The sequence below is a fragment of the Bactrocera tryoni genome, unplaced genomic scaffold (genome assembly GCF_016617805.1).
Source record: "Bactrocera tryoni isolate S06 unplaced genomic scaffold, CSIRO_BtryS06_freeze2 scaffold_11, whole genome shotgun sequence".
In the NCBI taxonomy this organism is placed as follows: Eukaryota; Metazoa; Arthropoda; class Insecta; order Diptera; family Tephritidae; genus Bactrocera; species Bactrocera tryoni.
In genome coordinates this window covers 1512214-1524218 of record NW_024395824.1, presented here as the reverse complement: position 1 = coordinate 1524218, position 12005 = coordinate 1512214, and positions in this window count along the sequence as shown.

Below are 12005 nucleotides of genomic sequence, written 5' to 3'. Positions count from 1 at the left end.
AGACATTGACCGATATTTTCTAACAAAAGCCAAATATAGGTACCGCGGTTTAAATATTCGGTACCTAGGGGCGTGAACAGCTTTTCTTGGATTTAAACACGTTTTGGTCATAAGGTGGCATACACTAAGGGCATTATTCGATTAATCCCGTTATATTAATTGCTTCTTGATTTGTGTACTGGAAACTGAACGAATCACGTGGAATTTAAAATTGTGCTACAGCTACTCACACTCAAAATGGGACACTACGAAAAGTCCACAATTCCTACATTTTAAACTCAAAATTGAAGCCTTGCTTAAGTTTTAAAGTTTATTTTCAATATAATTCATTTTGTTAATAATATTTAAAGACAAAACAAAACAATTTTTCCTTTTATTTCATAAAACAAATAAATAATTTGCATTTTGATTTGAACATTGCTTAAATTGAAGGTCACTCTTAAAATGGGACACTAAAATTATTTTATTGCTTTGGACGCATGATTAGTATTTGGTTGACTTCCCATTGCTGGCAATCACAGCATGCAGACGTCGGGGCATACTTCCCACTAATTTTTTACAAAATTCTGGCACAATATTATACCACTCTTTCTTTACAGCGTCCTTCAGAGCGGTAATATTTTGCACTCTACGTTTGGCAACTCTTTTTTTCAATTCCGCCCACAAATGCTCTATTACGTTTAAGTCTGGAGACTGGGGAGGTGTCTCCAATACCTTCGGGGAATTATAGAGTAACCAGTTTCGCGCATTACAAGACTTATGCTTCGGATCGTTATCCTGGTAAAACACGAAGTCGTCTTTTATGCCGAGATTTTCGGCGCATTCCTTCACAGTTTCTTTAAGAATTTCAATGTAATACTTAGAGTCCATTATTCCGTTGACGAAGTGTATTTTACCGTCTCCAGACTCAGACATACATCCCCATATCATAAGAGACACACCGCCATATTTTACTGTTTTTTTAATCGGCGCATCATGAAGTTCAGTACGAGGTTTCCGCCAAGCAAATCTTTTTCCATCCAGCCCAAAGAGATTTATTTAAGTTTCGTCTGTAAAAAGAACCTAAAGCGATTACGAGAGAATTAAAAAAGTTAGGTAAAATTTAAAATAATTACACTTACTTTAGACCAGAACGTTGTATTGTCATTTATACGTTTTCGAGCGAAATCATATCTGAACTGTTTATTTTTCTGAGATATTAACCGTTTTCGGCGGCATGCTCTGCCGTGAAAATTATTACTCCTAATGACTCGTCGAACTGTTTCAGCACTAACATCTACATTTATTTCCTTTAACTTATTTGTTACGTCAACTGATGACAAAAGTGGGTCGTTCTCGATTTGCCGCGGTCGGATAATTTGCATCTACCAGCGCAATTTCGTTTTTTATTTTCAATATTATAAGTGGCTTTAAAACGCTTAATGATATTAACGGGGGGGCTTAAGGTTTGACAACTTTTTTTTTTCCATTTTTTTAACTTTTTTTCCTGCACCATCAACATCTCAAGAATATTGTGTTAAAGTTTTACGTCATTCGGAGAAAAACTAACGAAGTTACAGCAGGTTGAATAACGGTACCTCTAACTACCTGCGCTGAGTCTACAAAACTTTGAATCGATTTTCCCAAATATGTCATTTTTAAAGTCGGTGACCAGCCTACAGAAAAAACTACCGCATTGATCGTTTTGAAATTTTGTACAAATATTCTACATATAGATAGCTCTCGAATGAAGTCGAGTTTTTCCAAAAATTATAATTTCTAAGAATTTTACAATAACAAATAGGTCGATTTTTTCGTCTAAAATCGTCATTTTGGCTTGAAAATGGTACCAAAAATTGAAAAATTGAAAAATTAAAAAAAACTCGACGTCAATTGAAAAATAAACTAATAAACTAAAGCTGGTCACCGCACAGCAACTTTTTTTCGAGGTGCCTGCAGGGATCGACGATAAATCCGTTATTCCTCGCTATTTTTTGATAAAACTTTTTTAACTATCCTTCAAATGTTGTACTTTCATATAATAATAAGTAAAATAACCTACAGAAATAATTTTTTCTAAAAAAATTCACGAAAAAAAGGTATTTTTTCGACGAAACCAAATAGTCGCCACACCCACTTTTTCAAAAAAAATTTTTCCAAAGTGGCCTCTTGCTACAGCAATCCTCTGTAACATATTACAGCTTTATATTTTAATTTAATGCATAGTTACGTCACTTTACGGTTAATGGTGATTTGTGACCGTGGCAGTAGTCCGATTACGGCCATCTACGAACTCAAATTTTTTTTTATACTAAGGAACCTACATACATATCAAGATATCTCAATTTTTACTCAAGTTACAGCTTGCACGGACGGACAGACAAACAGTAAACCGGATTTAAACTTTTCTCGTCATCCTGGTCATTTATATACAGTGTCGGACAAAACATGTTGGACTGATGGCTATGAATGCCAAAAACATGTCGTAAATATTTAAATATAAAGGCATTTCGTTTATTTAGTCGAACACTGAAAAACCTTATAATTTTGTTTTAAGTTTACATTATCTATGTAATTTAAACAATGACATAAAGAATCAGCATCATTTTAGTTTAACCAAGTGTCTTTACATAAAAAGTCGTGACGTCATTTAATTTTATTAATTACAAAGAAATTAATAACAAAAAGTTGCCATGGCTGTAAACAAACATTCAATTCAATTAAAACAATTAATTATTAAAGCCTACAAAAATGGATTATAAAAAAAAAACGATTGTAAAAAAAAATTATATCAAAAATCGACAGCGAGCTTTATTTCAAATAAATTTACAGACAGTGGATCTGGGATCTTCTCACCACCGTGGAGGACGACCCAAAGACGACGATTAAAAAATACTTAGAGAATTAAAAAAGTTTCCAGATAAGTCGGTAGCGATCGTGGATAAAGCCTTAAGTTTGAAAGTTAGCAGCCGTACTGTACAACGAAGATCGTGTGCAGGTGGGCAAACAAGTTATGAGGCAGCTGAAAAGCCTTTATAATGTATCAAGAAAAAGCGACTAAACCGATAACAATTTGCTCGGGAACACATCAACTGGTCAGTGAAACAATGGGAAAACAATAATTCACCAACCAAAAAATAAGAGGTTAATCCCCGATACTGCCAAGGTACAGATAAGCATGGTGGAGGTGGCAATATGTATGGGGATGTTTTTCCGAGTTTGGTTGGATCGATTTATATACAAAGACATCCTTGAGAACGTGATGCTTCCCATGCCGAGTGTAATATGCCACTTTCATGGTTTCATGGTTTCAACCCGATAACGACCCAAAGCACACCTTGAAACTTGTGATTGGGTCGTAGCTCAAAATATTAATGTTAAAGTGGTCATCTCAATCGCCGGATCTCAACCCTATAGAGATCTTTGGGATATAATAAATAGAAGGATAGATAGAGGAGTGAATGGAGATAAAAAAATCTTCGAAGCTGTAAAACAAGTCTGGTTAAACATTCCACAAGAAGTTATTAACAACCTTATAGCTTCTATGCCAAATAGATGCACTGAAGCAATTGAAAATAATGATTATGCTATAAAATATTAAAATAAAATCATTATTCCAATGTGTTTTGTCGCACTGAATATTGAATATGTTTAATTTTTTCGTATAAAATGGCAAGGAATCAAATAATTTTTACGGTTTTGTATGTTTTCATAAAATAAATATTTATTCTTTAAATTAGAGCGAATTGTTTATTAAAATGATAATTGCGAGAATAGGAGATGATAATGTAATTCGTTGATATGAGTCCAATATGTTTTGTCCGACACTGTATATTGTGTTGAAAATCATTTATTTGCGAATTTTCTAAATTTTTTTTCAATGTAGCGCAGCCTGATAAACAACAACTTTTTGGCTTCTGTTCCAGTGCGTGAATGTACAGAGAAGATGGGGTTTCAACTTTTGAACACGCCATATACATACATACATATATATGGCCGTGTGAAAAACATAGCATTTCCAGATTTATGCCACACACTTCTAGCTACTATCCTTCTGTGCTGTTGATTGTTATGGCAAATGCAATTTTCCCTGGAAACTGAATACGTTTGAATTGAAATGGCAAATCTTTGGAACTCAAAAGAATTCGTAGAATCAAGCATTCTGCCCCCTTGTATTGTTGATATGTCGAAATTATCATCGCGAAAAGTGTGCAAACTTCACTGGCATGCGAAATAGCTATCGCATAGCTTTATATACATATATATACTTATATATATCGTTTAGTTTTAGGTGATACGTACAACGGTTAGGTGAACAAAACTGTAATACTCTGTAGCAACTGGTTGCAAGAGTATAAAAAGGACAAACCACAGAATAAAACAAAAACAAAAACAAGTGCAGTGCCGTGAAGTGTGGTGGCGAGCAAAAAAAAACTCAAAAGGACATAGAAGAAGCAAAAAATATATAAAAACACAAGCAGACAATCGCGAAACCTTAAAACAAAATAAAAATCAAAAACAAATAATGGGTAGTCGAAAAAGTCTTTTCGTATTTCTAATCAAACTTGTACTTATTTTTTTATATTTATACTAATAAATAAATAAATAAACAAATATATTATGTACCATTTTGGTAGACCACTTTTTGCTATTTTTCCGCTAGAGACATTATTCCATCATTGTAAAACTTTCATCAGTGTAAATCGAAATTTTCAGAACCGAAGCGAGCGAACCATTGTTGCGCCACACGAACTGATACTGCAACATCTCCGTAAACTCCACAAATTTTATTGGTAGCTTGCGTTGCATTCTTGCCTTTTTTATACAAACATTCCAAAATATAGCGAATTTCTTCATTTTTGAACAGCTGTAACTGTTTTTCAACTTCCCCGATTTTAATTTACTAAAATCTCACCTTTCCAAAACTAAGTATATGGTATGACACATTGTGATTGGTATCACTGGAGATATACATATGTACAACTGCAAAGAGATCTACTGAAAAAATACGAAACGACTTTTCGACTACCCAATAGTATTCGGGCGCGAACAGAAACAAAAACGCAAAATACAAACAACAAACAAAAGCAGGGTCCGACCAACTGGGAAAAGCAGAAGAACAAAATTGGCTGGAGAAACATACACCCTTGCGTACATTACATACAAAAGGAATACCAAGTGATCGTATCAAGTCCTTTAAATTTATTATATGCATATGTACATATATTAGAGTGATTAAAAAAAAAACATTTTTTTTTCGATTCGTACTCGGAAAAATATGTTCCTAGACACCTCTAAGAAAGGCTCTCCAAACATGAGGTTTTAATTGTAACGGGAAGGTCCTCCTACATACAGTTTTCTATTTTTTCTTATTATCAGATAGAAAAATTTATATCTCGCTTCCAACTACTTGAAAAAATATTTTGTTCCTTACATTTTGTAGGAAATTGAATGCTCTACAAAAAAGGTCTATTACGACTTTTTCGTAAACCCAAACGTTTAAAAGATATTAACAGTTAAAGTTCGATTATTTTTGGAAAATTTTTTATTTCTTATGAATTTTATAACTCAATGAAAAAAATCATTATGAATAAGGTTTTTGGAGAGGCTTTCTTAGAGGTGTCTAGGAACCTATTTTTCAGAGTATCAAACGAAAAAAAAAATTTTTTTTTGATCCACCTTAATATGCATTGATGTTTGACGATGAATATCTCGTAAACGCTTAACTTAATCGAAAAATCATATGGGACCATTTTTATAGAGCAGTAAATTTCCTACAATAAGAAAAAATAGAAAACTGTATGTAGGATGACCTTCCCATTACAATTAAAAACTCATGTTTGGAGAGGCTTTCTTAGAGGTGTCTAGGAACCTATTTTTCCGAGTATGAAACGAAAAAAAAATTTTTTTTTTTGAATCACTCTAATGTATACACTTGTAGTATTATAAAATCTGTAACACTAAATCCGTTTAATAATTTAATACGGTTAACCCTCTCATGCGCGAATTAAAATGGGCGGAGCTAAAACATTTTTTAGGACAGACATATGTTAGTCTTAACTTAAGTATGTATTGATAAAAATTTCAAAGTCCTTAGTGTCCTGGTTCGTTAGTTACAGGATGTCGTCTAGAGGCAACAGCACTTTTACAAAATTATTGTGAACAAACTAAACACTTTTCCAATGACTTATTTTTTATTTAATAACTATCTTACCTTTATTTATTTATGTTGTTCCCTTGGTTTTATAATAAAATATCTATTTTAATCCTTTAAACACTTTCTGCGTAAACGCCTTTTTCACTCTACGAGAAACGCCTACTGAATGAACCCTTGCATAGCTTAGAATAGACCAATTCACTGTAAATTTACATAATACACCAGGCTACATAATGCAAAAAACCGCGCTTCAAAAAAATTTACATAACGGGACTTAGAAGCATATATGTACAATGTTGCCTATAGGCAACATTGGGTATGAAAGGGTTAACAAACGATGTAATTCTTGGGCTTCATTTAGTCTAAGTATGTATACATATACATAAAATCAAATACTTAACTATTCGAAGTCTTCTTACTAGTTTAACTTTGTGTATTTAAACATACAAAAAACAATTAGGGTGAATCCAAATACTAACATAAGGACGTAAAAAGTGTTAATAAATTAAAGTGCGGCTTCAATACATAGTATAAAAGAAAGTAGATTTTTCTGTCCCTATGTCCCTTTGTATGCTTAAATCTTTAAAACTACGCGAAGGATTTTGATGCGGTTTTTTAGTGGAGAAATACTGTTATTTTTGAGTTTTCTAATGTGATGTCGTAAATACTACTTAAATTTTTTTCCGATTACGCGGCGACGCAGGCTAAACTCTAGGAGATTTATCAATATAATGTACTATGTAAATGTAAAGTATTGTACACATTGAAAAGGTCTACAGAAAACTGGGTTGGTAAGTATATGTCTATCTCTTATGGATATTCCACAATAACATTTTTTTGTCATTTACTTTTTACGACAAATAATAGCTCATTTTCGAAGCGATTTTCACCAATACAGTATTAATCGTTATCCAATTAAATACCTTAAATACATTGTCGATTTAATATAGATCTATATGACCCTTTACGGCATCAAATTTAAATGAATAGCGCGTCGGAGGCCACGGTTCTCCCTATAGCACTTTGATTTTAGCAGCGTTCGGACGCGTTTATTATCGGAGATCTCTAGCGAGGAATATTTAAACGGAATCGATGAAATATATGCCTACTATTTCAAACTGATCCTGGCAAAAAATAAATATTTGTAATAGTAAAATGGAACTGCAACCAAAGACGCAGTGCAATGGATCACAACTGGCTCAGTAATCAGTAGATGAATATTAAAATCACGTGCATCCCAAAAGACTGATGTCATAACCTTGCCAACCGACTTTTTCATCTTTCCACGCTTGAAAACCGGTTCATCATGTGCGGTCCACTATAATATCTGTCGGTTGGACTCCAGTGAAAAATGATGGAGCGGTATTTCTATTATCACACACCGACGCAAAAATTCGGTTTTATTACGATTAAAGAGCACTTAAACACTCCTCATAATCAGCAATTCCTTGTTTTTGTTAGATTATGAACTTGCGAGGCACCCTCTTTGCACTGACCTTTCACTTCTTTAGGGCGTCATTATCCTCGGTGCTCATTTCGCCTCTTTCCAAATCTCTTTTCACCGGTTGATTTTTTTGGTGCAGAGCCCAAATTCAACAGTATTTTTCCCCAAAAAGCAATGCTTTATTAACACACGAACATTTTTTTGCAAACTAACACAAGTTGCTTCACAAAAAAGCTATGTCATTAACTTATAGTTATAATCTCACTAATAGAAATCATATAGATGGTAGTAGTAGTATTACATATGGGTCAAACACAGTAAAGCGTCGACGGGTCCTCTAGTTAACAAAATAAATAATATTACTTAATAAATAAATAAAACATATTTTCATTATTGTAAATAAAATATTTTAATTGCAAGTAAATAAGAAACGATATTAATAAAAAAATAAATAACCCGTTTAATACGAAATAAACTCTTATTTTTTTAAAGAGTATTCTGTTCGCAGTTAGAAAAATTTAATTCGACAGATATTTTACCATATACTAAAAATCAAAATCAAAACAGGTTGCAAAATTTATTTCAGAAAGTGATAGTTTGTTAAGATACTACAGTAGATTTTCCGGCTCACCGATTCAAGAAAACTCTGAATCGTTATTAAAAATAAAAAGCCAAAATTTTAAAAAATTTTGAACTCGTCTCCAAGCGGCTTATGACGCCATAGTAGATTCTGCCAATTCAGATCTACCAGAAGAGTTTTAATCAAGATTAATACATCTTGTATTACCTCCGATACAAAACAAAAGGTCAAGCAGGCGTAATGGTCAAACAGTTCGTATTAAATGATGATAACTTCAATTTGGCTTGAGAAGCTCTAAAAGCTAGATATGAAAACGAAAGAATACTGGTCACAAGTAACGACACAAATGAACTTCCCAAAAATGAAAAAAAAACAAGTGAAGAATTCATCAAACTAGAATCCACTGTTTCGAATTGTTTGTCGGTTCTATCGACACAAAATATTCCCAAACAATTGGGACTCTATTTTCGTAAACATATGTACCGCAGCATTACCAGAAAACTCGTTACTTTTGTGGGAGCAATCGCACTCATCAAGAAGAAAATGCCCAATGTGGCAGCATATGAAAGACTTCCTAAAGTACCCAATACGACATAGCGGAAAGGGTAAAGGAAAAAATAGTCAGAACTAAAAACATTAAACACGACCAAAATAGAAGCCAAGTTAGGAGCAATAACAATATAAACAGAAGCATTAACAAAACACAATCGTTCATATCCGGGAAAAACAAACACACCTCATGCGAACTGTGCAAAGGAGGGCACAAGCTGAAATCTTGGGAGAAGTTTGAAAACTTAAAAGATAACGAACGCAATAATTTTGTCAGGCCAAAAAGATTTTGCACAAACCGCCTGTCACATGCGCATACATATAATAATTGCAAAAGCAAATTTTGTTGCTTACATTGTCACAAAAGACACCATTCAATGGTTCACTACAGCACATTTCCCAGCTCATCCCAAAAGAGCGCATATAATAGTACAAAAAGAACCACTTAAAGGCAAAAAAGCTCAAACGCTGCACAGCGAAGCACAAAGTAGACTTAATTCACAATTAAGGAAATTTCAAAAGTTAAGGAAACTTCCCCCCATAACAAACAAAACTCTAGAACAGTGGTTCCCAAACTTATTTTGTCTACCGCCCACTTTGAGAATAAATATTCTTTTAGCGCCCCCATTTTTTCACCTATTTAAAAACCACTATAACTTCAAATTAATTATTGTGACCTATATATGTATATTAACGGAGAAATCTAAACGAAACTTTTACTATAACTAGCAACTTGAAACCTGAGCGCAGTAGGTAACATACAACGGCGCTTAGGTCTCAAGCTAATTCTTACGGGCTCCACCTGCCAATAAAAATGATTATTGAAATACAACTTTATAGTATTAAAACAGAGAATCTTTTATTAAAAATAAAACTAAAATAATCGATCCATATATAAAAACTAATGTGAAAGATGAATCTGATGCTGTTTAATAAGTTTGTTAATATCAGGTTCCAATTTACTCAAGAACAGTCGCAAGTCGCCACGTTCGGTAACAAGCAAACGATTTCTATTTTTGGTAAGCAGTGTTGTCACAGCACTAAATCCACGTTCACACAAATATGACGATAGGAATGCTTTCAAGAATCGTTGAACGATTAACCACAATCCAGGGTACAATTGCGAGATCGGTTTTTGTAGCCAAAATTCTTGGTAATCATTTTTGAACTTGATTTTTATTTCCTCGTTAGTTGTCAATTCTATAAGTTCTTCTTCCAGCTGAGGTGACATTGCTGTGTTGACATTTGAAAACGGATCCAACACCCAGTCTGGTATTTCCAAGTTCAAAATGTCCTGGTATCGTTCGGTGAAGTCAATGTGGAGGTTTTCCAAATGTTGGCAGTAGGCAAACAATTCGTCGTTACTGCATGATACAGATAAATTCGGAAAATTGTGAAACTCACGTCTGCCCAGATTCTTTTTGTGTAGAAACAGTTTGGCTGCGAAAGCAGCAACGACGTTTTTTGTTTTAATTAAATTTAGTTTATCACCTTGCAGTTGGAGATTCATGTCGTTGAACAATTTATACAGGTCTGTCATGTAAGCTATATCATTCTTTGATGTTATGAGCTTGTCTTGAAATTCTGTATCTTTAGTTTCCAAGAACTCTATAACAGAGTCAAACAGGTTGTAGAATCGAGTCAGACAATTGCCTATTGATAGCCAACGAACTTCAGTATGAAACAACAAACGATTGAAATCCTCGTCATTAGTAACACAAAGCTGATGAAATAATCTATCATTCAAGGAGCTGTTGCGGATTTTATTGACTGCTTTGATGACATATTGCAGTGATTGAAATAGTTTTTCACTTAAGTTTCTAGCAACTTAATGTTGTCTATGAATAACGCAATGTACACCAAGGACATCTGGAATTTTATTTTTTAAGTGCGCTATGAAGCCTCTATGGCACCCTGTCATAGCCGGAGCGCCATCCGTAGCAACTGAAATAATATTTTTCAAAGAAATTTCTTTCTCATCGCAAAACTTTTCCAATATATTCAATAGGGTTTGGCCTTTTGTATCGGTCTCTAAATTTCTATCAAATAATAATTCTTCACATATTTTCTCATCTTTAATAAAGCTCACGTAAGACAACAACAATGCTTCATTAGTTGGTAAAGTGGACTCATCCAGCTGAATTGAAAATTGAATTGACCTCAGGTGATCGTACAATGATTCTTCAATGTTTTGAGCCATTTCATCAATTCGTCTTTGCACAGAATTATTACTCAAAGGAATTTTTCGGATAATATCTGCGGCCGGTTCATGAAGCACGGTAGTTATTACTTCATTTATTGCTGGCAATATTAACTCTTCTCCGATGTTATGTGGTTTGCTTTTTTGAGCAATTAACAAAGAGATATTGTACGAAGCTCGAAGTCCGTCGTCATCTTGCTTAGCAGCCGCCGAAAATAGTTTTGCTGCACTTGGCTGAGTATTATCCTTCTCCTCTAGGTCTCGAAAACATGCTACATTCTTGTCTTTCTTATCTGGATGTGTTTTATTCAAATGACCTTGCAGTCTTGAAGGCTTCATTGCTTCATTCGAAAATGTTTTTAGACATAGAAGACACAAAGGCGAGGATGGATTTTCAATGAATCCGAATTTAATGTATTCCGCACAGTATTGCCGTCTCTTCGTTTTTACTTCCGACATTGTTTTGCTTTGAGAAATACGTTCAACTTCGCGAGTAGTGTAAAGGAGGCGTAAGTACTGCTCATCTGTTGCACGCAAGACCACAAATGAAAATAAAATAAATATTACATTGTTCATATAGGAATGCTTAAGCAGCACGCACCGGCAGGCATAAAACAAACATGCATAAACTCGTTTATCTCATTCGACGCTCAATCGTACACAACAAGTCCGAACAAGTATTCAATGAACCAGCCGATTGATACAGGAATGCACAATTTGGGTTATTTAACAAAAACTTGTTAAAACCTGATAGATATCTACGAGTACTAATAACTATTAAAATGCGAAAGTGTGTCTGTTGTCTTTTTATTTGTTTGTTTGTGTCTACTTTCATTATGAAACGGAGCGACCGATTGACGTGATTTTCATTTTTTCTATATTCAATTAAATAGGACAGATATATGAACTACGCGGAGAGAAATATAGAACCGAGTTTGAGCAATCTTTTAATTCATATTAGTTGATGTTCACAAGTTGTTGTTGAGAGTCGAGAACTCATAGAAAACAAATAACCCCCCAGGCCTCTACTCAACGCCCCCATTTTCTTTTTGGGTCTCTTACCGCCCCCCTTGACACCTGCAGCGCTCACAAGGGG